This window comes from Eleutherodactylus coqui, chromosome 8 (assembly GCF_035609145.1).
Source record: "Eleutherodactylus coqui strain aEleCoq1 chromosome 8, aEleCoq1.hap1, whole genome shotgun sequence".
NCBI lineage: Eukaryota > Metazoa > Chordata > Amphibia > Anura > Eleutherodactylidae > Eleutherodactylus > Eleutherodactylus coqui.
In genome coordinates, this window is record NC_089844.1 from 104,005,080 (window position 1) to 104,032,569 (window position 27,490).

The following is a 27,490-nucleotide window of genomic DNA, read 5'->3' on the forward strand; positions in this document are numbered from 1 at the left end:
TGAGGAGTGCCAATCAGTAGGAAACTCAATGCACTCTCAACTAGGAGTCATTCTACTTGTAATTTGACAAGTTTAATTTGTTTTTAACTGTATGTTTTTTCAAATAAGGTAATGCAACAGGAAATCTAACTGAAATTTAGAGAGTAGTCTGACTATTATGAAAAGGGGTAGTAGTTATTAGATGACTACTCAGATATCTTTTTTTAGACTAAATAATCTTTCTGTTTACTGTAGTCCACTTATTCCATGTTCACATGTATCACTTGTTTGGTGTCCGAGTTTGAGGCTCGCCGTTGCAGAGGAGACCATGGGGATGTTCTCCAGATAATTGTCATGGTGGCTCTATGATCTCCCCCTGGCAATGGCAGCAAGGGCCTAGCTCAGTCACGCACAGATGCAAAAATAGAACAAGCAAAATGTGGATGGTGGCAATAAATTTCCACTGTGTTGTCAGAGGGAATAAAGGTCCAGAGCAGATATTCGCAAGTGCACTACCCCATTTACCTTAGACTTACAACCACCTAATAATGTGAGCGTCTACTAACTCCAATAAAAAGCAAGCTGAAGACTAGAAACAACTTTAACCCAGATGTGGTTTTGGTATGGCGGAACCACAACAAACTCCCCCTTTTGGCTTTGGCTAACCTGGTAACACACCCTGCTTTGATTTCCCAAGATTCCACTTCCAGTGTCAGACTTTATTTTTAACAGCACGTATTGAAATCAGGACTGGCAAGCCTTTCTTTTTCTTCTGCTGAGCCAAGTGGAACCCGGAATACTTCAGCATTTGCTATGGGCCCCATACATTATTCTTCTACCCAAAGACCAAAACATTATTGAAAACTGGCTCCAACACTAATACAGAAAAGGGTGTCTGGTTAGGTAAAGTATAGGTGGAAGTGGTATGACCTTCACTCCTCCCTCTCGTGCTAGGTGATGGGAGCATTACAAGCATCCCTAGCCGAGACTAAAAGTACTACATTAGCAGAGGAAAATGGGGATGTGTCTCTGAGGCACTAATCTCTGAAGGAGACACAAATGAACACAGGGTCTTGAACTGATAACCCTCTAAGTGGATTTAGGATTGATATATTTTGGTAGGCTATCACATCACATTAGACTAAATTTACATGGCAACCTTTTATTATCCGGATTATTTCATAAGTTACTCCCAACTCCACTCCTGCACTATTGCTTATAACGTTGCTACAACTTATCACATTTGCTTCCACTGGTACTGTTCATGAAACACTCACACTCCAGTTATACAACTGGATTAAATTACACCACATACATTTATCTTAACGCTAAATTTTCTCTTCACATAGAATTAAACTTCTAAAGTCTCAGCAAAAACAAATGAAATATACATTACTCCATCAGAATTATTATTATTTTAAGTAAGAACAACCTTTTTTTCTACCTGAAACCTTTTTTAGAAGTCCAAAACACAAAAAACAAAATTTCCATGAGTTTTTTTTTTCTCTCTTTAGTCCTCTATTCCTTAAGGTCTCCATGGCAATGTTGGTTCCTCTGCTTCCGAGTCCGTAAAAGGTCTGATGCAAGTCGGGTTACTTTCCCATGACTGTATCCCTAGCGATGAACACACAGATAGCCCAGGACTCTACCAACCCCAACCTTCTGGCTCTCCCTAGGTATCTTTTGGCAGTCCGGAGCAGACATCTTGGGACACAAATGCAAAGCTCTGATCACCAAACTCTTTTACAAACGGTTGTAGATGCACTGGAATGGCCTGCCAGGCTTCTCTGTTGTCTCTGTGAAGCAGGATTCAAGGCAGGCATGAAGAGAAAGTAAGTCCCTGTGGGGTGACAAAAGAATGCAGCCTCTGCAGACTGGAAGTAGTGGAGTCTACATGACACCCTCCTAAGCAGCAGGGACTATGTATGAGAGCTAGGAAGCTCAACAGTCTGCAGAGGAATTCTTTCTGGAGAGGTGCAATAGTCTGCAGAGGAATCACTGCTGGAGAAAACGGTAAAGTGCAGCAGAATCCTGGACCACTGGAAGTGAGAGGGGCTGTTGTGGAGCAGAGAAAGCATTGGTCAAAGGACTCAGTGACAGTTTGCTGCAAAAAAGAAGAAAGTAGCCGTGCTAAAGTCACAACCTGCGGGAGAGATCGGGACTGTCACCAAGATCAATATGAACAACACGTTAGAGACGCACTTCTGACTTGAGGCAGCCTGAGTCAGTGGAAGTGGTGTCACCCGCACAGCGCAACCATAAGTGCGGCTGGCCTCCAACAAATAGGTGTCCACAGTGCAGTGCCAGAAACAAACTAGTTAGCCAGCAGGCCTGCTGTGAATAGGAACGGAGGCATATTGGCTGTGGTTGGAATGCTGTGTCTCAAGTTGACACTTGTTGCTAGTAGTAGAGTATTAACACCTTAAAAGTCGGACTGTGTGATTTATATTACTATCGCAACTAATGTCTTTACAGTTTTATTGATACTGTTTTCTGCATTACCATTGCTTAGCACTGTGCATAGAGTCTTATTGACCCTGCGACTTAGTTAGTCGTAGTTATCGTCAGGTGAATCTATGTTACAAGTTAAACTACTTACCTGTTACTATAACATTACTCATTTTAATATTTTTTTGTTTGTAAATAAATATTGTATCGCTTTGTAAATCCTTCTGCTGCATCTCATCCTAAGGTCTCATGTCCACAGGCAGATTCTGATTCTGCATGCATGATGTTCTTTTCCGCACGGATGTACACGGATGCACTGCAGATCATCCAGCGGAAATAAATCCGCAACCCCACCTCCCTAATTGATTCTAACCTTCAAATCCACACCCATTGACTTCTATTGAGCCCATTTGCACGGAATCCACACTGAAATGGAGTGTGCTGCAATTTGTTTTCTGCACCAAAAGGCCTGCAAGTCAAATCCACATGCTTAAATTCAATTGCGGATGCCAATACTTTCTATGGGCACTTGGAATTGCAGATCTTCCGTGCAGGTGACCCGCGCGGATTCTGCAAATCAAATGCACCCATGGACATTGGGCCTTAATCTATGTCGTAATACCACCCATGACATAGGGAAGTTATGTATAAGGGAAATTGTGACATCCTTAAATTTTGTTTTTACCACTTTAAAACAATCATAGTTTACAAGTAAGCTGCAAAATAAAGTGCCCATTGCATCAGAATAGTTTTTCTTTCTATTACCTTAAGTTTCCCTATCAATGTACATAGCATAATAGCAATCTAGTTTCTTATAGCTCTGTTCTAAGTTGAATGCTCTCATAGGAAATACTGCATACAGCTCCATGAGATCAGCATGCAGGCCCCATGCTCAATTTTTTTCAAGGAAAACATATGGTTAGAAACTGGTTGAAACCCGCTAACAGCTTGCCTATGCTGCAAATCATCCATTGAAATCAGGACACATGCTATGCAGCTGAAAGGGAAGAAATGTCATTAAAAATGATTCATACACCTTATCCTTAATGAGTGCTGATGCTAGAGGTGTTCAATTACTTGATCGATAATTCCAAAGCAGTTTGGATTAAAATGTTCTTGTGTAGAAATATTAGCCTATTGCAACAATTTGTAGTTTTGAGTTAAAACATATCAGTAATTACTTCTTCTTTTTTTCTATAGCCATTGTTTACCACACTGTAGTGAGTAAACATACACAATGAGACATATGGAGAAATTTCAAAACAGCACATGGTGGGGTCCTAATGAGTATTAGCATACTGTGCATAACAGGTGAAATCTAAGCTTTGATTACTGTTCTGTACAAATTATCCATTCTGTGTGTATCTATTTTCAAGCTATTGAGTTGGCTTGCTGTCACAGTAATTACTATTGTTATAGTTAAAGTTATTAACAAAGCATGCCGCATATCACTTGAGTTAGTCTGGACGATGGACTATTAAAATACCTTTATTTAGCATAAAAAGTTCAGCTTTTGATTTTCTTTAACTTTAAAGTACAGTAACACTTCAGGAAAATGGATACAAGGTGTTGCGCCTAGTGCAGGGCCTTAAATGCTGGGAATACCTCTACATTGTTTTTCTTTTATTGCCCATGAGTTTTCTAAGTACATAAGTAAGCACATTTCTAGATTGTCTTCATTAAAAATCTATCATTTTGCTGTGGTAGAGTCTGTGCATTTCCTTTACGTACCTGGCTGTGCTGCTGTTTCTGACACATAACTGTCAACACACTGCCCCTGGTTGCTGAGGCTCAGAGATGAGGTCATATGCTGTTTCTAATCCCCTTATCTTTCCATATCTGGTTGGTTTTACACATAACATTTTTAGGATAAATACTGTATTTTTATGATGGTTTTCCCAGACTTCTTTGGTGAATTTTTTCAGCAAAGAAACTCTGCAACTAGATGTTAGCTGCATGTCAATAGGGCATATATCAGGAACAGCGCTCCAGCTCCACCACCATAAAAATATAGAATGAGAACCAAAATGTAGGAATCGGACTTACCCGGTGTCAGTCCCCCACTAACACCTCCACGTCCTGGTTGGCATGTCGTAAATCCAAATAGGTGCAGTCCGCGGTTCGTTTCCCGATATCCTGACGTGAAAGACAGGAGGGCTGGCCTAGCCTATCGTACCTCTATTTGAGGTCCGATAATGGAAGTGAATAGAACAGTAGGAAAAAAGGCCTGGCGCTCTTTATAAGAAAGAAACCTGAAGTGCTGACAAAGATCAACATTATGATCTTTCATAACATTAAAAAATCCTTGTACAATGCGTTTCGTCGCATCAACTGTGACTTCTTCAAGTACAACACCTTGTACTGAAGTATTGTACTTGAAGAAGTCGCAGTTTATGCGACGAAACGTGTTGTACAAGGATTTTTTATGTAATTAAAGATCATAATCTTGATCTCTGTCAGCACTTTGGGTTTCTTTCCTATAAAGAGCGCCAGGCCTTTTATTCCTACTGTTCTATTCGCATGTCAATAGAGAGTTATGAAACACACTACAAATGTTTTTTGTGGCATTTTTCCTCACTTTTGGTGTGTCTTTTGGGTCCATTGCATTTTTTCAAGACACAGCGTGCCTAGTTTTTTTTTCAGGAATTTTATACTGTTTAGAATGTTGTATACTATATCTTGAAGGGATATTCTGTGAAAAATATGGATTTGCCATTATTGTCTTATCAGAATGCTTCTGTAAAGTTTTCCAACAATAAGCGTTGTCTGACGATGACCAGTAGAGTACTGATCAATCAGCATACCACTTTAAATTGTATACAATTGTTAGCAAAGTGGTCACATATATAGTTGGGTCCACAACTATTTAAACAATGGCACAATTTTCACAGCTTACCCTCTAAACACCAACACAATGGATTTGAAACAAAACTATCAATGTGTGATTGAAGTGTTCTGAAGTCTATCAACTTTAAGAGGGTATTAGAGAACACAAACCTGTAAATATTCTGGACCATCAGGCTAAGAAAAATGAATTTAACAATAAGTATGCAACACTGCAGTGTCTGATCACATGTCGTTAAAAAGGAAAAAATAAATAAAAAAGGAATTTATTATTCAGGAATTACAGCCAGTTTTTGCATAGCCCCTCCATTTTTTACTGGCTCAAAAGTAATTGCACAAACTAATATAATGATTATTTTTCTATAATAAAACTCCCCACCTATCATTGTCCTCTGTGCTGAAGTCTGGAACATATGAATGATGCTAAATGCTGAATCTCCTTGCTTAGTATGCTTTGCCAGGCCTTTACTGCAACTTCAGTTGACGCTTGTTTCTGTGTTTTTCTGCTTTGACGTTGGTCCTCAGCAAGGGGAAAGCATACTCAAATCAGGTATGAGGTCAGATGATTGATAACACCGTCTCTACCATGTTTGACAAATATTGCAGTATGCTTTAAATAATGAGCCCTTCCTTTTCTTTTCCATGGTATTATCTTCCCATCTTGTTCCAAAATTGCCCAGTGCTGGAACAAGAATCAGAATATTGTTCCTGGACCGGGTAGTTTTTAAAAAATATGTTTTGCAGCAAAGTTTTATATGACCTTTTAGTTCCTAACCCTATCTACCTGTGAGTGTTCTTGACTTAGCTAGATGTTGGGAAAGGGTTTTTCTGCAATGTTTTTGGTTTGATTTTTTTCATGTTGGTGCTTCTGCCATCAGCACTCATATCCTGGATGCCATGATGCCAAGAGTTTGGGGACATGATTGGCAATAGCAGTCATGTGCTGCTGCCCATCTGTTTACCTAGAAGCCAATGCCACAGCAATGTGAGCCACTCATCTCTGCTTTGAGGGCCCTAGGAGAGGTGAGTTTGATCTATTTTTTTATTTTATATTCGACCCAGCTGCTGTAAAAAAAATATACTCATAATAAAACGTATTTAATGAATGACTCCTTAACTTGCATTGCCACCTCTTTAAACCACATATTGGGAGTTCACATGAACACTTATGTAATGCAAATTCAACCCTTGGAGTCAATTTTAGACCTTTTATTTCCTTAAAACATGAATCAGTAAGGTAACAGACTGTAAGGAGTGACAGAAGCCGACCTTGAGAAGATGCTGCTCATCTCTCACTTAGAGAAGTGAGAGATCAGATGTGGGAGTATGATGCTGCATCACTCATACCAGCTCCTGTCATTCTATCACTGACTCGAAAGAGGAGGAGCCTATTAAAAGCATTAGATGTTACCATCTTAGCATAGCAGTGGAGTTTGGGCAAATTCCCACAGTCGGTTTGTATCCTCCAATGGAATGCAGGCCAACTTGGCATGCTGCAGCACTGGATTCTGGGTTCAAATCCCACCAAGGACAGCATAGAATTTGTATGTTCTCTCAATGTCTTCATGGGTTTACTCTGGTTTCCTCCCACACTTTGAAAATATATGGATAGTTGACTATGGATTGTGAGCTCCAATGGAAACAGAACCCAATATCATGTAATGATATTGATGATTACCTGCTGCAGGTGAATATGTGGAATGACATAGCAGTGAAAAATAAAGGTGGAGACAACAAAATAAAACCTTTACTTGAAAGACTGATATTAGTTACTGTTACTATCATTTCATAGTAGGGTACCAAACTTGCATAACATTTTACAGTACAGATCAGAAAGCTCAAAGCTAATGAACACCAGGGCCTAGCACCCACTCTTGCATAGTCTTGTACATGTGTGCTGTTTTTGCCCAAAAGTATACCCCTTTTGCCACCATTAAAACTCATCACATTGTCTCTGGAACATGCCAAAGTAGTCTTTACTTAGAATGGTCCTACTACCTCAGTGGTATCAAAACACCATCTCTTTCATCACACAGAGTGACTAGCGTAGCTCTGAGGTCACACTCCATAGTTCATAGAGGCACATGTCGCTGTCTAGTGGTAAAACTTCCGTTCCTTGAGCAATGCAGCAACAACAACTTTAGCTTCCTTCACTCTTCGATCCTACAGTTTCATGATGTTCTCTCTCACAGCCCAGTGCTTTCAGCTGTACCTATATTCTTGAAATGCCTTCTGGAAGTCCTACCATGAGGGGCAATACATGTGGCTGCAGGATGTCCTGAACACATCACTGAGTTGTCATAGTCCTTCATAGCACTACAAGCAGTGACTGACTGTTGTGTGCATAGGTCTCCCAGGGGGTATTGTGCTGCTCCCCAGCAATGGTAGGGTTGAGCTACTCACCCCTAAGTCTCCAGACATGAACACTGCCGTCGAAAGTGCCCAAGCTAAACCTGGATTAGTCACTGAAGACAACCTTGTTCCATTCCATTGCAATCCAGTTTTGTTGTTCACAACACTGCTGCAAAAGAATGTGACAGTGGATGGGTGTCCAAGGCAATACACGTAATGGGTGCTGTGAGACCAAATGTCCTACAGCCAAGTGCCTGGAAATGGTTCAGACAAACACAAGGGCCTGTAAGAACGCTGCCATCTGTCTCTGGATATGGGAGAATGTAACAGTTGGAGCTGCTTGTGCTTGTTGGGCGATCAGATGATCATCTCTGTCTGCTGTGGGCATCCTGAGCCTGAACACCTTGTGTGCATGCCCTCACACATCCACTGGTCCCAACACCTGTGAACAGTCTGGTCTGAATGGACCGGGTGCCAGGCAATTTGACAATACAGCCATCCAGCTTCTCACATCCCAATAATGAGCCCGCTCTCAAACTCGATTAACTGGGCAAAATCTATTTGATCGCATCATAGAGGCATATCTAGTGGTCAACAAGCTCTACACAAGCAGAAAAAGAGGACTTCTGGGAGCCTTTTTATAAGCCAAGGATAGAACTATTTTTAAGGTCTAAGGTGGCAAGACCGTTCATCTAATCCCAGCACAACTCTAACTATTTGCCTATTTGCCTGAGATGTAAGTGCATGCTGAGTTTTGCAGCAAAACAACAACTTCTTCTGGGCGCTTGATTTTTTTTTGACAATCCTGTACAACTATTTGAGCTTACTACCTAGCAAAGTAATGACCTACTTGTTCTATTGCTTGCATTCGAAACTAGAGGAGATTTACAGATATATGTTATTATAGGAAGTTTATTCCCTGAAGCAGTATATAGTTTAGATATACGTTATATACCTGCTTATATTCTACTCCTTGCATGTGGGTTATTTAAAAGATTAATATGGTTCCTCTGGAATTTGTAATTATTTATGATGTAAAGCATTTAAAAATGCAATGAAAATAATGCTTATGTGGTATTTTGTTAACACGTGAAGGCGAGCCTCTGGCAACAACACAAAATATGCAAATCAATTACTAGAATTTTATCTAACCGTAGCTTAGATAAAAACATTCTCAGCATTCTTAGATGGACAAAATCTCAAGATCTTCCTTGTAAGATGAGCTGCTGCTTTATAAATAGCTGGATTCAGCATTATGAATATAAGATATAATTCAATAATTGTATAAAAAGAAGATGCAGAGAAAATAGCATAGTAATGCAGTGGAGGTGAATTAGTTTTAGTTTTCTTTTGTTCACTTTTATAACTGAATATGTGTTTAATATTGACAGTTTTTATGTGACCAATAACTAACTTGTAAGGTGTGTGTGTGTGTGCGGGGGGGAGTGACCATCATATTCTGCCATTACATAAAATAGGTATGTACCTTTTTAAAAAAATTTTTTTTACTGTTTGTGTGCCCTATATTGCCCACGTATTTTTGATGTGCACCTGGAAAGCTGGAAGGTATGCTACAGTTATGAGTTACATCAGTATACTGAGAGGAGGGTGCAAGAGAGCAGATACATAGGCATAATCTGGTTCCTGTAGTAAACACATGCACTACCAGAGTATGCTCAGCCAGTAGGCCTGAATGCGGCCAATGAGAGATGCAACAGTGGCCTGTAAGCAAATGAAGAGGAACACAAAAAGCCAGAGTGGAGCTGTGCAGTAAGGGCAGAGTAGGGTTGCAGTAAAGATAGTTGTAGAAGATAGTGAGAGGTGTTAACTGGTGGTTGTTTCACCTGGTGTTCCCTATCCATGGTAACGTTCATATGAGCCCGGTGCTTACTTGCCCGCACAAACGTAACACACAGGAATGAATATTGTGGGAGCGTCTTGTTGGGCATCTGCACCTAACAAATGATCCTGTGTAAAAGCGCCTTAAGCCTGATGTTTATCTCTACTTACTAGCTTGTACTGGCTTGTTTGTTTTCTTTGTTGCCTATATGCTTTACTACTCTGGAATTGCAATTTAGGGATTCATAGCAATGAATTCCAAATCTCTGTACAAGAGTTGAAGGGTGAAGACCTGCAGTCCCTAGACCCTACTATCCAGAGTACCCAGGTACTGCTTGTGTTAGCGGAATTTCTGGTCAGACAATTCTCTTGACACAGAAACATTGCAGAGACACCTAGAAATTGTTTGGAAGTGGTGGGCTTTGTCTTGTGTGTCTTATGATCTGGAAGAGATGCCGCGTGGAGTAAGGGACCTTATCAGTGCAGTGGCCCGAAGTACATATATCTGGTCCCTCCATAATTGTCTTAATTGTCATGTCTTCAGTGAGGATGCTCTGTGCAAATTGTCTTGTCACTAGTTATGTGTATTGCACAGCTGCAGCATGGAAGAGGTTAATGTCTATAAATGTCTGGGAATATAACAATTTATGTTGTCACATTAGCATGATTGATATATGTGATTGCAAGGTGCAAATGTGAAGTCGTTCTTCACTAGTCTGGTAGAGTGGCAGTTGGAGTGTGAGTGCAAGCCACATGGGGGTGCCTTTAACCCTTCCTATGGTCAAGAATGAAGGGGAAGAGAGGTCCTCTGAAAGTCCATGCCCAGGATCCCTACCTTAAGGAGAGTGGAGAGAAATGGAGAGAGAGTCCGCCGTGTGGTGTTCAAAGTCTTCAGTAATGAGTGAGTGTTCAGTGGAGAGTTCTAGTCCTCCTCTGGAGTGTGTGTGTCCAGTAGCAGAGTCATACAGATAACTAGAACTGTAGGTCCAGTTTCATCCTGAGTTTTTCCTTCCTGACTTCTACAATTGTTTTTCCTGCACTGTTGCGTGAATTTATGTACGGACTATAACCCGTGTAAAAGTGTCTTCGTCTTTTATAAGTAAAGTTCCAGTTGCTGACCGTTCCTGGCAACTGAGTGTTTTCAAGTTATCCCGTGTGTGGACTCTATTATTTCACGTCAGATACACTATGGAGTAAGGAACAGGGGTGTCAACCGTGCCAAAAATCTAAGTTCAGGTACTCAAGTTTATTCAGGTAACTGGTACACCAGCATTGCTTGAAGAGGCCTGTCAGTGCCTTGGCAAAAGGTTACACGTATCCCTCAGGGGAGGAGATGGTAGTGCCACCATGACAACCCTAAACAGCTACCCCGCTATCTCCTCAGTGTTATGCCTCGCGACTTGGTCGCTGCATCAGTGAATGACTGAATGCACATCAATAAACAGATTATTGTCCTGGTTCTATGGAGTGACATGATGTGATGCCAATTCTGTAGATTGCTGCTACTAGACAGCCAATCAGTGGATGCACTTCAGTAATGCAATTACACCAGTAATTTGCCCATGCTGATTTGCTGGATTTTTCAATGTTCACACATGCTGCAGTATCAGACATTCTGTGGCATTGTATAATAGGTACAGCTTCAAGTTGCAGTGGTCCAGGAAAGACAATTGTACAGTATACGGAAAATATTGTAACCTCACAGTAAGTCCTTGTATTTACAATTTCTTCTCAGTAGTGAAAAGACTAGATTTAGGGTAAGTTGTAAGTTCTTCTTCAATGGAAGTCTTCATACAGAGCCTGGACAGACATCTGTCTGGGATTACTTAGTGAATCCTGCATTGAGCAGGGGGTTGGACCCGATGACCCTGGAGGTCCCTTCCAACTCTACTTTTCTACTTCATAGAATCATACCATTCTTGTATGATTCTATAAAATAATGGACTTCTACTGGTATGTTTCTTAAGTGTTTAAAGGCAAGCAGCCAAGGCACATGAGAAGAAGAATTGAGGTATTTTATCTAATTGAAATAACATTAGTGAAATGTGTTTCTGCCTAGTGTAGTCATTTTTATTAGTGATTACAAGTTTCACATTGTGCATCAGCCATTTACTCTACCCCTGATCATCAGCTAGAGTTCTGAAGTTACCCTTGATTGCTAGGATATGCCATCACTTTATGATCATGAGGGTTGATTTCTAGGACACCTACTGATTCTGAGAATGAATGGACCACTTCAGCACTGCCGCCTCTTGACTGTACATCTGCACCTCAAGTACCGGCTGTGCAGAGAAGTAGAGCTTGGCTCCCATTTTTTAAATCATATGGTCTGATCAGATAAAACATGATATGATATGCCAGACCTGTCTCATTAATGCAATGTAAAAGCTACAGATGTTAAAGTGATTTTGAAACAAAACGTCCATTTTTTAGCACCTATATTAGAGAATTTTAGCACATTACATGTTCAGTGCCGTAGAGACATTAGGGATATAGTTATAACATTAAAAGAGAAAATATAATTCTTCACTATAGTGACATCTTCAAAATTTTGTTAGCAGTTAAACTGTTTTGATAAGACAGAAGGACAGTCTGGAGAGATTAAATTCTGGAGAGATTAAATTCCTTGTGCCAATCACAGTCAAGAACTAGCCTGAAAAATGTTGCTGTTATGATTAACGTTTATCTATCATTATGCATTTTCTCATAAATCTGTAGTACATGTAAATGCATTAAACTTTGTAACACATCCTATTAGGGTAATGTGGCAGCTTTTTCACCTTCTAGCAGCATGTAATTCCCCTTTCCTTGCCTGCAGGCTCCATGTAAGGCTATGTTCACCTCAGATTTGCGTATTGAAAATCTGATGTGTATTTTTCAATAAATCTGTGACAGAAATCACTTCGCCATGAGTGTGAAGTGCTGTGGATCTAGTGAGGATTAGCTGCATTTAATGGGATAATAAGGGCAAAAACACATGAGCGTATGAACAACTATGCTCACCGCAAAGGAACGCAGTTGCGCATAAACCGGGGTTTGGGGTTTTTTTTCGGACCATTCAAACTCTGTACTATTGCGATCAAGTTTGAAAAAAAGGCGAAAGCTATGTCCTGCCCTAACTTTCTTGCATGTAGTTAATTGCTCAAAAATCTCACACTCATGCATGAGAAGCAGATTGTTCTTGTTGATGGATTTGATACAGATTTAGGCACAATCCATGTCAAATCTTCAATGTGTGAGCATGCTCTAAGTGTTTAGAAATCACCTCAGTGCTTTAAAAAATGAATCTAGGGTAAATATTAAGGCCAGCTGTACACTAACCGCGTGTGTGAGCTTCGCCCAAGAGGCTTGGGCATAACCCGCATCAGACAGCACTCAGACACCTGTCCGTATGCTGTCCAATTTACATGGACAGAGTGCATAGACTTGCATTAGCACCATAGACTATAATGAGGTTGTATGCTGCCCATGAATTAATGCAGACAGCACACAACCCCAAATACTAAAGTGTGCCTAAATACTAGACAAGGAAGAAGGGTTGCAGTTGCAATATCTCTTCCATCTATGTCAGTGCAAGAGTGCAAAACAAACAAAAAAGAAGAGGCAGCAATTCAATGTGGTATCAATCAGCATGCTGTGAGAAGGCAGCAGGATCAGCAGTGGGGAGACATCTGATTGACTGACACAGCATACTTCTTGCAGCACACTAAAAAGTGCCTGCCCATTTGGCAAGCAAGGAGAGAGAAAATGTACACTAAGGGCGGCCACACACAGGCATATTTGTGGCTGTAAAATCTGCACCCACAATACGCAGCAAGTAGAACCCGTTGATTTCAATGGGTTCCTTCACACATGGATTTTTACGCATGCACTTCGAGTGCGGGGAAAAAATACATGACATGCTCTATTTTGGTGTGCATTTGCGCACCGAAGGCCCCGGTCTGCCCGAAATCATGCATTTATTATTGATTGAGGATATATCACGGAGGCAGTCTGGCTCTGAGAGGCTGTTACATCTAAAGAAGCTGATCCGACCACAGGAGTGGTGTACTCTATGTGCTGTTGGGACTCTTTCTCTAAATGCTAAGCCCTGCCTGTGATTGGTCACAGTGCTAGTTAGTACTATATATATATATTTTTTTTTTTTTACACATTCCAGGGATGATTTTCAGAGAAGGGCTGAATGGCTATATTTAAAGCCCTTCCTCAAAAATCATTGCAGGGGCTGCCAGCATCTCATTGCTTTCAATGGAGCCGGCTGTAGTGCCAGGTCCATTGAATTCAATGGGATAGCATTGCGGTTCTTCTGCCACAGCTGTGACAGCTGTGGCAGAGGATTTCTTCATCTCCACAGGGAGTCCCCTTTGTCACTGAACAGTGTGACAGTGCTGTCACAGTGTTTGGTGATGAGGGGACTTCCCGCAAAGATGAAGGAATCCTTGGTCAAGCTGTGGCAGAAGATCGCGATCTTCTCTGTATGTCAACAGGGCCGCTGCTGCTGCCGCCGGCCCCACTGACCACAAGGTGAAACCCCTGAATGTGACAGCATCCAGGGCTTGCAGATCAAAGGAATCCCCTGCTGCAGCTGTCACAGCCACAGCAGGGGATAGCGGGCATCGCACTTTATGTGCGAATTTTGAACGCAGCCAAGTGCGTTTTTTTAAGCGTGATGCCAACTTCGGTCACACGAATTTTGGTGCACATGCATTATGCGTAAAAACATCCGCAGCAAAAAAACACCCATCTGACTGAGCTCTAAATAGTGCAGTAATAATTCAATTAGGGCTTCTTTAGACAGACGTATTTGCACACGTTTTGGCAGACGCAAAATATACGTGCACAAAACACTGAAAACAGAGCCCGTTAATGTCAATGTGTTTGTTCTCATTAATGTTTTTGCACACGTATTTTGTGTGCGTGCAAAAAAATAGGACCTGCTCTATCTTTCTGCGTATTTGCACAGCAAAGGTCCCATAGAAGCCTATAGGAGGTGCACAAATATGCGGTCAATACGTGGGCAAACGCGCTGCGCAGTTCCAAGAAAGAAAGAACACATTAGGCTAAATAGTCTTTTTCATCATTTTTTTGGAAGAGGGGGGGGGGGGGATGTCGTGCGCACATGTGAACAGGCCCTGCGTGCACAAAAAGTACAGTATTGTGCACCGATACACATGCAAAGCAAACTCGTTGCTCTGAGGCAAAGTTTGCAATTACGTTAGTCTGAATAAGCCCTTAGGGTGCGGGCAGACGAGCGCATAAACGGCGCGTTTTTGCGACCAAACGTATATACGTGACCATCTGAGGCAATGGTTTCGAATGTATTCGTTCACATGGGCGATTTTACGGCGCGTAAAAACGGCAATTCGAAAAAAAACAGAACATATGCGACCGAAATACGCGCCAACGCTTATTCGATCGCCGAAAAGACCGTTTGCAAAGTAGGAACAAACGAAAATACGCTTTCTAGCTCTGGTCGTGATCGGTGAAAAACGATCGCTCGGGCGATTATACGTTGCGCTCGTGCGAACGTAAATACGCCTACGCTCGTCTGCCCGCACCCTTATGAAGATATTTATATAGCCCTGGTGCACATGCGGTACATGCTTTTCTATATATGTATTAAGACAATAGCATATTATGCAGCGTAGTTTAGATCTAGTCCTATGCGAACAAGTGAAGTTAGAAAATGTGACACAAACTATTATGCAGTGTTTTAGTTTTGTGAATATATTTAATAAACATAGCACACCATCCATCTCTCTATTGAAATTTTCATGGAAAGTTATAGACTTTAGCAGCCATCTGACCTGTTTATTTAGTTTGCCATTTTGTTTAGTATGGGAAAATGCTGCAGAATATACAGAGGAATGGCCATTAATAGAACAGAGGCAGAACATGATAAATTAAGAGAACAGGTGTTAATTTTTCATTTTGACAGATTATCATCTGTCAAAGACAGTGGAGTTGCATCTTGTACATAAAAAGGGGGAGACTGTTCTTTGTAACACTGGCTTATGTTTTTTCCTATGAATTAGTCAGTGGACAGCAAAATGATAAAAAATTCATGGTAATCAATAATTTACATCCTTAAAGATAAATAATGAACTAAATCCTGTCATTAAATTGGCTCAGCATTTTTCCTAATCCCTGAGGTGATGAATCTGATTTTGCAGCAACATTTAGGAGAAATTGAATGTCTTTTGGCTGTTCTCAGTAGTTTTGATAAAAATAGACTTACTGTATGATGAACATTGCCTTCGGCTTAACTATATCATTTTAAGTACAGTGGTACAAGCATGCTGATAATTATTAAAGTTAAAATCTGACCCCATTTCAGAATGTAGCCAAAAGTTCAGATTCATATTGTATTTTGCACACATGTGCAGTACCTACACATATACCCAGCATCATCATGCTGTCATGTAAATAGATGAATAAGGCTAACGAGAGGCATTCACGTGAAGTGTTAACTGCAAATGATCTATCTTCTATGAAATATTCAATATCATCAACGAATATTCATTGCTCTTATTGATGTGTTAAATGTATTTAATCCTATCAGGACACAAAAAGGCTTAAATACAAGATTTATCCACTAAACTTGCTAAACTGAGATATTTGGAAAGGTACACTTGAACCCTAGTTTTTCTTATTCTTAAGTAAGAAAAAATGCTGACAAAGTGACAATTTGTAATCTGCCGTTAAAGAGCAAGTTAAAAGCAACTTAAAGAGTTGTACTTTGTATACAGCAAATCTCAGACACCGAACCTACACTTTAAGTAGCTCCTTGTACAACTGTGCTAACATTGGCCTAGTGAGTGTACTGTTGTGTTTTTTTATCTGGCCTCTTTGGGCACCAGATGTGGACATTATAGGGGTTTCCCATGCTTTACTTTAAATGGGACTAAGCCTGCAGTACCATTCCTGACCACTGCACAGGGTGAGGAGCTATGCTAGTTCTGACATGCATCGGTCCCAGGAAACAGCTGATCAGTTGGAGTGCCAGATGTCAGATCCCCAATGTGCTATTGATGACCTGTTGTAAGGATAGAATGCAAAAATGAAGCCTAAGTGACGATACACAAGGAGTTCCATTCCATCACAGGTCTCATGATGCATATGGCTTTATATAGCCTCTCAATGTTGTATTTTATTCCTTCTAGCCTTAACTCTCTGATTCTACTTTATTAAATTTACTAATTTATGCTGTATGGGGGTATCCCTCTTACATACATTTTGTCTCTGCTAGCATTGAATTTTGGATACAGGGTATTAATTGCTTTTTTCTGAACTTTACATGCATTAGCACTTTCTAGTAACTGACATTGTAATGGTGAACATTTTATACATATTTCTTACTGCATTTGTGGGGTCATGTATGCTAGCATAATAGGAATTGTAAAATATGCATTTGGAATGCCTTAACCCTTTCCAATCCACTGTCTGACATCTTCCTACATTCTGATTGAAGCTTGTACAGCTCCAATGTCAAAAGACGTCCAACAGGGTATTCTAATCGTCTATTGCCAGCCACTCCGCTGTTGGAGGCTCTATGGAGCGCACACACTGGCTTTAGCCAGCAGATGGCACAGTTGTATATCAGCAAAAAGAGTAAGCCTTTTAGGAAACCTAGAATTCAAAATTGGATTGGAAAGGGTTAATAGTCTGACCTGTAGGTTGACTAGCATTGTATGGTCATTACTGGTTGCAATTTTTATATATTTTTAATAGTAGTATCACAATTGCAATGCGTTTTTTTTATCATGTATTTAGGAAGTGTGCTAATTTTTGATGCGTAGTCTAGTTGATTTTTGTGTGGACTCATCTTGTAGCACCCTTTTTGATTATTACAGAAGTCCCCTTGAAAATAACTATTATATTTTGTTCTAAGGATAAGTCATCGATAGGAAACTCTTCAAGAAGTGACAATTCCTTGGATACCTGCAAATGGCATTGAAAATCTGCTTCCCCACATGGAAGAGATGATGAGCTACAGTAGGATATTTTAGATGTAGCAGTTTTGCAATTACATTTGTTGTGAGGAAAATGCAGTTGAAAACCCAGAATAGTGAGGAAGAATTAAAAGGAAAGTATCACGTAGATTTTATTACTAATTAAAAACAGATATTGAAACACAACGAGGCAGATTTACTAATCCTATCATATTGTTAGAGAGTGTAGTCAGTCTGAAAATGCACCAGTGGTTAATGCTGCATAATAAAATTTGCACATCTTTAAAAACTATTGTCTAACTTTATACCACCTATGGATTGACATTGTTTGTGCCAAATCTAAGCAGCAAAATTTTGGCCCACATTGTCAAATTAAAACCATGCCCTCTTCTTAACAATTCTGAACAAGTCAAGTCCCCTTGGTTAACATGGTGGAGAGGATTATTCATTAGAGCACATTTGCTACATAAATGTGTCTAAAATTGAATGTGATATTATGCACCAGAAAGGCATCAACTTTTGGCCCATTTTCCGGCAGAGTGTAGGTACAATCACATTAGTAAATTTATCCCAAATACAAACTAATACCTTGTATTTTTTAGTTAGAACATCTGCCGATGTGTGGTAAGTGTTTTGGCGTTTGTCAGTCGTTTTTGGAAGTCTGCTCGCAAGTACCATTTACTGTTCAGTTTGTTTCAGTGACCATTTGTGTGCATTCCCCTTCTATTCACGTTCTTCCTGGGTGTGGTGTGAATTATGCTCAGGTCAGATGTGACAATTCTAGTGGTTTGTTTCACTCAATACTACTGCTAATTAAATACGGACCCAGCCCATCAAATACAGACTTTAGACCAGATCACCTAAACAAAATTGAAACCAGATCCCATAGATGCAATCCTTTAGTCCTGACTCTCCATTACTAGAGACCCAAGAACAGAGGATCCCTCAAAATAAACTCCATACCAGCTATGCAGATTCTCACATGTCTCTGTTCCTGCAGTTCTCTTCGCTCCCTGATGTCACTACAGTCCACAAAAAACTCTTGGTGTAGGAATGGTACCCAGGAGTGAAGAGGGCTGCAGGAGAGAGGTAAGGTGAGTATATTTCACAGGCAACATGGCACCCAAGAGATTTGCTGGCTCTTTGGGGAGTACAGGAGATTTCCTCTTTTTCAAGGGGTTTCCCAGACATCCCAAGGGTTTTGGTACGTATGGCACACCATAAATTTACGCATACTGTACACAAATTTATAAGTGGATGCAGATTTTCTTACTGAAACAAATGCATATATGCACACACTCATGCATTCACATTCTGGACACACACACAGAGTACAGTATACTCCAGTTTCCCATAACCCTTACACACCATACCTGGTGGTTCCTTGAAGGTTGAAACCCTGTATGTCTGAGAGTGTCTTCTCCTTATACCTCTGGTGTTAGATAATATGCCAGGGTGAAGGGGTTGGTGTACCCCTGCAGTTCAGAACAGTGAAGTCAGAGAGAGAGAGAACGTGTACAGAGGTCATGGATTCTTGTGTGGCAGAAACTTTGTACAGCAGCTCTGGATATTATCAGCACAAAGGCAGCTGTGTGCTGCTTTGTATTGCTACTGAACTGTTTTCAGAGCAGGATTGTTGCGTGCCAACATAAATAAACTCCATTGCAGGTTTAAAGAAAATTGTGCATATCCCTTGGTCCATAACAGATCAGAAACTGATATTAGTTCTTCTGATGTTGAGCAATCTGATGGAGAATTTAGAGAGAGAAATGAATATCGAGGCAGATGAAGTAGAGGATGGGGATTCCAAAGAAGCAGTGGCAGAGGCAGATATAACAATGCAGCCAGTAATTTCTTAGGCCAACAATTGAACCCATATCTACTACGAGATCAGAAAGATCTACATTAAATCTCTCGGGGGAACAAGAGGGAGGTTGTCCCAATACTATCATGACGGAACCAAAGCAGGACAAATTGTCAGTTGTTAATCTCTCTCGGAGACAACTTTCTCACGAGGAGATTCGCGTGTTGGAGAGGGGGCTGTCCTTCGTCCCGGCTGCACAGTTTGACCGCTTCGCCTGGGCAAGGGACATCTCCCTCTTCACACGTAAACTTAGGTGGAAAAACATTTTTCCCAATTAGATAGGACAAGAGCATCTGAACTTGGACTCAATATTGAGGATATGCAGATCCACAATGATCTGCAAGATCTGGATGATGATGGAGTACACAATCCAGGGGAAGGACCATTTACCTCATTGAGATCCAAGAGCTCAAGTAACCCACCTTCAACATCATGCTGCCTTCTAGATGTATTTGAAAAAGTATTCCTCAAGGAGATTAAAAATCTGGAGGATAAGAACCTCAGGAGATTCCAAAATATGTCCCATGGGGAATTATTGGCACTACATAGTTTGGAATGTGATGAGAAAATAGTAATTAAACCCTCGGATAAAGGGGGACATGTGGTCATCATGAATCGTGACGACTATATTGGAGTATGCATGGATCTCTTGAAGGATATAGATACATACTGTACAATATCTACTGATCCAACCAATATCTTTTTGAAAGAACGTATTTCCATTCTGAACAAAGCACGAGAACAAAATCTAATCGGAGCATCTGAACATAAATTCCTGACCTCAAAATGTCCTAAGATTGCCACATTTTACACGTTACCCAAGATCCACAAGGGTACTAACCTGCTGCGAGGTCGACCCATTGTTTCGGGTATCAACAATATAAGTCAAAACATCTGTACATATGTGGATCAGATTCTACGGCCCTTTGTCTCATTGCTTCCCTCTCACATAGAGGATACCATGGATACCCTACGACAGATTGAGGGAATCCATGTTGAGTCTGACACACTATTAGTTTCACTCGACGTAGAATAGCTATATAGCTCTATACCTCATCAGGGCGGCTTGAGGGCAGTGGACTATTTCCTGAAACAAAGAGGAATACATCTGTTGAAACATAATTCTTTCATGATGGAACTACTCTCATATATACTTACTCACAACTATTTCCTCTTCAATGGTCAATACTTCCACAAGCTCTGGTGGACGGCGATGGGGACTCCATGTGCCCCGTCGTACGCTAATCTCTACCTGGGCTGGTTGGAGGAATACCATGTATTCACCTTGGATGATTCTCAGTGGTCCAAATCCATTGTCCTCTGGATAGGTTTCATCAACGACATTTTCCTGCTTTGGTCCGGTACTCGAAGATCTCTTGGAGAATTTGTGGATCATCTGAATCATAATAACTTAAACCTAAAATTGACATCTGTATGTGATGAAGTCACAGTTTCCTTGCTGGATTTAAAAATCCAAAAACAGAGAGATGGTACACTATCCACCACACTCTTTAGGAAGGAAACAGCCACCAACTCTCTATTGGCCTGAGAGAGTCTCCACCCATACTCCCTTAAAAAATCAATACCCAAGGGCCAATTTCTGAGGATACATCAAAACTGTTCTTCTAATGAGGAATTTAGAGTGGAGAGTGACAAATTAGCCAAAAGATTCGAAGATCGAGGATACCCTGACATGATTGTTATGGAAAACCAGGAATTTTCGTCCAGATAGAATAGAATACAACTACTACAGACCCGTAAACGAACTGAGACAGAGGAAATCAGGATCATTGGCACATATGACTCAGGAGCTAGTGACATGCAGAGAATTGTCGGACAGTACTGGGATCTTCTTATGGAAGATCCAGATATTAACTGATACCTTCCTGATCACCCAGCCTTTACATACAGACGCGGACGTAACCTGCGGGACAGGTTAGTAAAGAGCCACTTACAACCAGTGGCTCCTGACACAATGTGGCTAGGGTGACAGAAATTCACCGGCACATACCCGTGTTCTAATTGTATGGCTTGCTCCTCTTTTAGATGTGCAACAACATCAAAAATATACACAAATTGTGAATTCATTAATTGTAGGAGCACAAATGGGGTATACGTGGCGACATGCAGTTGCCCTTTAAATTACATCAGCAAAACTATACAACAATTTCACTGACGTATTTTGGCGCATATTGGCGCAGTGAGTCGCAAAGAAAATACACTGAGTGCCAACCACATGTGGGAAAAACATCAGGGAGATGTGAGCCAGCTGAAATTCCAAGGAATAGAAACTGTTCGTACTTTCGTCCGAAAGCGTTATATTGACAAAAGACTCTTCCAAAAGAGGCCAGTTGGATTTATAGATTTAATTCAATCCATCCGAACGGACTTAATGGAAATTTGTCATTTAACTGCTTTATCTGATTACTTCAACAAGACACTATCTTTAAGGTGCTTTTCCCAGGTAAGTTTGGGACTATCATGAACATTTAATCCATCTATATATTCAAAATGCGATACACTATAGTCTAATATTACGGATCCTTAATGACAGTGTTATACATTATCAATGTGCCATTTCAACATTAAAATCATTTTGATGCTCATCAAATATTTATTTGGAGAATGTAATATCATGATATATTTGATATATGTAAACAGACACTTACTAATGATCATTTAAGAACCTATATTTTCCTACCACTAATGTATACCACGTGGGCATGGATAACTGGTCTGATGCGCCACTGAGACATGGGGTAGAAATAGGGTATCTTTATACATATGCGCCGCGAATACTGTTATCATTGGGCCTGCGATCTCTCAGCAATTATGCACATGCATAGAGTCATGCAGGGGATCAGATCCGGGATGCCATTGTGCATGGGCAAACGTGATAGTGACGTCTGCGAACGTGACGATGCCTCGATGACATCGACCGTACAGGCGCTGCATTCCAGCGACGGTACGTCAGCAATGTTATTAAGTGCGCAAGAGCAAACCTTACAACGGCATCGCCAAACGTGATGACATTGGCTGCGCACACGCTATGTCCAAGGGGCGGGGGATAAGCAACATCATCAATGATGCTCTAGGGGTGGAGAAGAACCCTGCCCCCGAAAAGCTCAAGAAAATGATCATTATATGTAAGTATTCTGTGTCTATTAAGATGTGATCGGAGAGCATGGAGTGACATATTATGCAATAAAAGGATCCCTGCAGTAGACGATCATGGTGAAACAGTCCATGATCACCAAATATCAGGCAAACATTCAAGATAGTGTCTGTGGGTGGCTCTAGCAACACTCTTTGCATCACTCTTTGATTGGAGCCCATGAATACACACCCCCTAATGGGTGGCTACTTTGAACCCTATTTAAGAGAACTCTTTTCACTTTAACCATTGATACCAATTCCCTCCCATCAAGGCGGTTGGTTTGCTGCTTCTCCTCTTTTTTATTTTTTTCATTATTTTTTGCTGCTAATGTTCTTTGCTACCTAAATAGGATATTATTCCTGACCTTTCTAAAAGTAAATATTGAATCTAGAACTAAGAATTAGCATGCACTAGGAAATAGAATTTCTAAACCCTTACGGGTAGAGAGTATCTAGAGACTATAAGCCCGCTACTGAGTGGTTTAGCAGAAATCATAAGTCCATTACTGAGTGGTTTAGCAGAAATCTCTAAATCGGCTACTGAGAGGTTTAGCAGATGTCTCCACTGGTTATAATAATAGAGATATAACTGCATATTTGTGAGGCCAGCAAGTTACTCATTGAGGTAGTTTACAGATGAAAGAGATTCTTGATGCAATATAATTACTTGCATAAAGTAACAGGGTATACTGTCCCTCTAATCACCTGAGCTACTTATCTCTAGGGGATTGAAAGTTAATTACGTGGTGATCCCAGAGTAGTTTATTCTTGTTTACTGTACTGATACGTTTTCATCAGACGCGATTGTAGAATCGTCATCCTATTATAAAATATATCTCACCTATTGTGGTGCGAGATAGCTACTCTGCATACTACATCTATATATGTTACTTTAGTAGCCATTCCAGTATAAGAAAAACAATATATGGGTTATGAATAAGAAAAGGAAAGAGATCAATAATCAGTGAGGCACATCTAAGCTGCACATCCAGGTTCCTGAGGAGCTCCAGTGTGGAGCGAAACGCGTCGGACCAGATTAAGACCTGACTAATTTATAAAGAGTGATCTATTTAACAATCAAGGCGGAAATATTCTCTGCTGTTAGGATTTTTAAGATCTTTGTGTTATTGATATCTCACAGGAGGGGTCTATTTCCTTCTGCTGAAAAGATAGACTCCCTTATGCCTCTGGGAGTTATCGCAATTAACTGATTCTTAGGAGAACCTACAGTGGCATCTGAATATAAGTAAAAATTTATTTTCGATATATCGAATAACAGACATCTCATTTTTTATTTTATGTACTATGTGTGTTAGGCAATTTTTGTCATGATTTTAATTACTCTATTAAAAGTTACATTTTAGTGTCCAAACAGTGAAGTTGTGCCAACATTAAAGGCTGGAAACTCTAAGGTTACACTAACATAATAAATTAATTTTAGCTGTTAAGTGCTATCTTCTCCATATGGATGCCCTAGGCACGTGCCCTCTAAGTGTTTTGTTATAAATATGGCCAAGCACTTTGCAGCAATCACATAGACGTAGGAACCTGTAGTCTGTAGATGACTAATTAAATTCTATAGGAGACTGTTCTAGGCATGCTCTGCACTAACCAGAAAAACTGTAACATTTCATAATTATTTCTAAATACAGATACATCTTACATGTATCATTAGGAAAACATCCCCAAAAGCGTGAAAAATATGTTTCACAGCATAAAAACCTGATTTAATTAAAGGGGTTGTCCCGCGCCGAAACGTTTTTTTTTTATTTTTTCAACCCCCCCCCCGTTCGGCGCGAGACAACCCCGATGCAGGGACGTACAGAAAGCTCACCGGAGCGCTTACCTTAATCCCCGCGCTCCGGTGACTTCTATACTTACCTGTGAAGATGGCCGCCGGGATCCTCTGCCTCCGTGGACCGCAGCTCTTCTGTGCGGTCCATTGCCGATTCCAGCCTCCTGATTGGCTGGAATCGGCACGTGACGGGGCGGAGCTACACGGAGCTACACGGAGCCCCATAGAGAACAGGAGAAGACCTGGACTGTGCAAGCGCGGCTAATTTGGCCATCGGAGGGCGAAAATTAGTCGGCACCATGGAGACGAGGACGCTAGCAACGGAGCAGGTAAGTAAAAAACTTTTTATAACTTCTGTATGGCTCATAATTAATGCACAATGTACATTACAAAGTGCATTAATATGGCCATACAGAAGTGTATAGACCCACTTGCTGCCGCGGGACAACCCCTTTAATAGGACGTTTTCTGATGACACACATTCCCTTTAAAGAGAACTTCCCAGTCAAGATTGAATGTGATCACAGAGCTGCCATTTACTATAGTACATACAGCAGGTTTTTTTTCAGATAATAACTCAGATAAAGACCCAAAAAGACTGTTACTGCATTATAACTGTGTACACACTTGCTGACTTCGTAAATTTTTTTACGACCCTCTTGCTATTGAAGTCACATAAAATATGTAAATAAAATGTTGGCATAATATCATTCAGTCTCACATGAAAATATATTTGTCAGCAAATGAGAAGATCATACAACCTGTACATCACTCATCAATTTTGTATATTGAGCTATTAGATGACAAATTAATAGATCACAACACTAACATTTTCTAAGAAATTTTAAAATTTTTATTTTTAGCATGAACAGTCATGGCGCTTTGACAGTTGACGGTGAAACAAATGTGAAAAGTCGAAAAAATAGTTATCTGGGTCATATTGTATGAAAAAAAGGTTTTTAACACAAATTGCTGGCTTCCAGCAGAAATTGTTATTGAAATTTGTGTGCCATTAAAAAAAAAACACAGTAAAGACCATGTCGATCTGAAACACATCAGCCATTTTTCTATTCTCTGATACAAGTTTTGGTTGCTTTTATCTGGATTCAATAGTTATTTTGTGTTATCTGGTGCTGATCTTCACTTTCTTTGGAGGTGTTTGGTCAGGAGATTTCATTAAAAGAAAAAGTTCATGGCCATGATTTCAAAATACATGGGTCAGGAGAGGTATACTTTCTCCTTGTGGAGAGTGCCTATTGAGCATAAAGAGACTTAAAAGGCCATGCAGTGCTAATCTGGGAAATTAGGTATGCAAATGGTAGATGGTACAATGCCTTTTTGTAGTGCTAACTATTTGAAGGTAATATTCCTACAAGTCAATGTTTGACCTTCACAAGGAGAAACTATACCCCTCCCTTCCCACGTCATAAATTTCTCACCCGGACAGCCAGAAACTTACTGTACACTGAGGGCAAAAGGAGAAAAAAAACCAAACAACCTATTATCTTGTCCTTCTAGAGAAGACTCTGGATTTGACTTATGTTCCCATTCATGTTACAAGGTCTATTAAAAGGTTGGATATTGATTTATAGAAATGCTAATTTCTGGTAAGTGGCACTGCAGAGGCATTGTACCATCTACTATTTCTGTTCAAAATATATAGTAGACAGACTCTTTCATGAGAATGCAAAGTATACAAAAATAGACATGCAAAATTAAATAAAAAACATGAATATTCGTTTAGACACACTTGGAAAGGTGTATAAGAATATATATTACAGATATAAACCTAGCTTTGAATAGCAATATCAGTGATTTCCTGTGACAACCCTGCAATTGTACATCAACCATTGGATGACCAAGTTACAGAGCCCTGGCCTAAACAATGTTATTACTAGAATTTTAGCAACTAAAATGTTTGAAGGTTGGTTAATGATAAGAAGTTTTGACTAGTAATTTTGCACAAAGTTTAAAAGAATAAACAGACTGTTAATGCAAGTAGAAGGTAGTCAAAGTATATCATAGTGGTCTGTTAAAACCTTAGAGAGATCAAAAATGTCTACTTGTCTTTACCTAAACGGGGCTTTCAAGCTAAAACTGTAAAGTTAATATTTGAAACCACATTGCCTGTACTGCAGAAAATTAGGCCAACTACTTTGTTAGAAGGAAAAGAGACATATTTTCTTAATGTTTTTGAAGAGTAAACATAATTGAACATGACATTGTCACAACACAATATTGAACTTGGAGGTTTTGACCCTTTCATACTGCAGATAAGGAAATGTAGAAACCTACTGTAGGTTTAAAGGATGAGCACAAGCTAGGAAGAATAAAAATCTAAGTTCTCAGGTTCCAATATCTGATAGAGCCTAGGTTCTATACTTATCAAATTAATTGGTATACCCTTCCATTTGACTACACTACATCTGAAAATACCATTTTAACATTTAGGAACACTAGTGATTCAAACTGAACTTAAATTTGAACAATTAACCCTTCCCAATCCACTGTCTGACATCTGAAGACATTATGATTTAAAGCTGTACAGCTCCAATGTTGGAAGACGTCCGTCGGGGTTCTCTTACTGTATATTGCCAGCCTCTCTGCTGTCGGAGCCTATCCAACGTGTCACCTCATGCAGTATTGACTTTAGCCAGCATATAGCGCCATTGTATAATGGCAGAAAAAGAGTAAGCCCCCTAGGAAAACTGGGATACAAATTGGATTGGAAACAGTTAACATATACAGTGGTCATTAATACATGAAGGGCATATTTGACTCTTGTGCTAAAGATCTGTAATATGACACCCATAGCCACTTTGGATTCATACCATACCTTCATTTGCCTTATTTATGAGATATTTTTCCATTTCAAGGTAAAAAATTAGTTCATTTAGAAATTGATGGCAGCAATGCATCTCAAGAAAGTTGGAACATGGGTAACAAAAGGCTGGAAAAGAAAGTGGCACTAATGAAAAACATCGGGAGGGTCAATGTTCTCCTAAGTCACATGACTGCATATAAAGTAGAATGTTAGAGAGACAGAAACTCTCAAAAGCAAAGATGGTCAGAAGTTCCCAGAGGTGAAAAACTGCACCTAAAATTGCTTGTTATCAGCACACAGTTAAAAAGCCTGCATTTCTGATATTATGAGGTTGCATTAGTGCCTGTGGCATGGGCAGCTTACACATCTTGAAAAGCACTATCAATGCTGAGCAATCGGGTGCTTTCAGGCAAGCGTGTGCGTACATAGGTGCACAC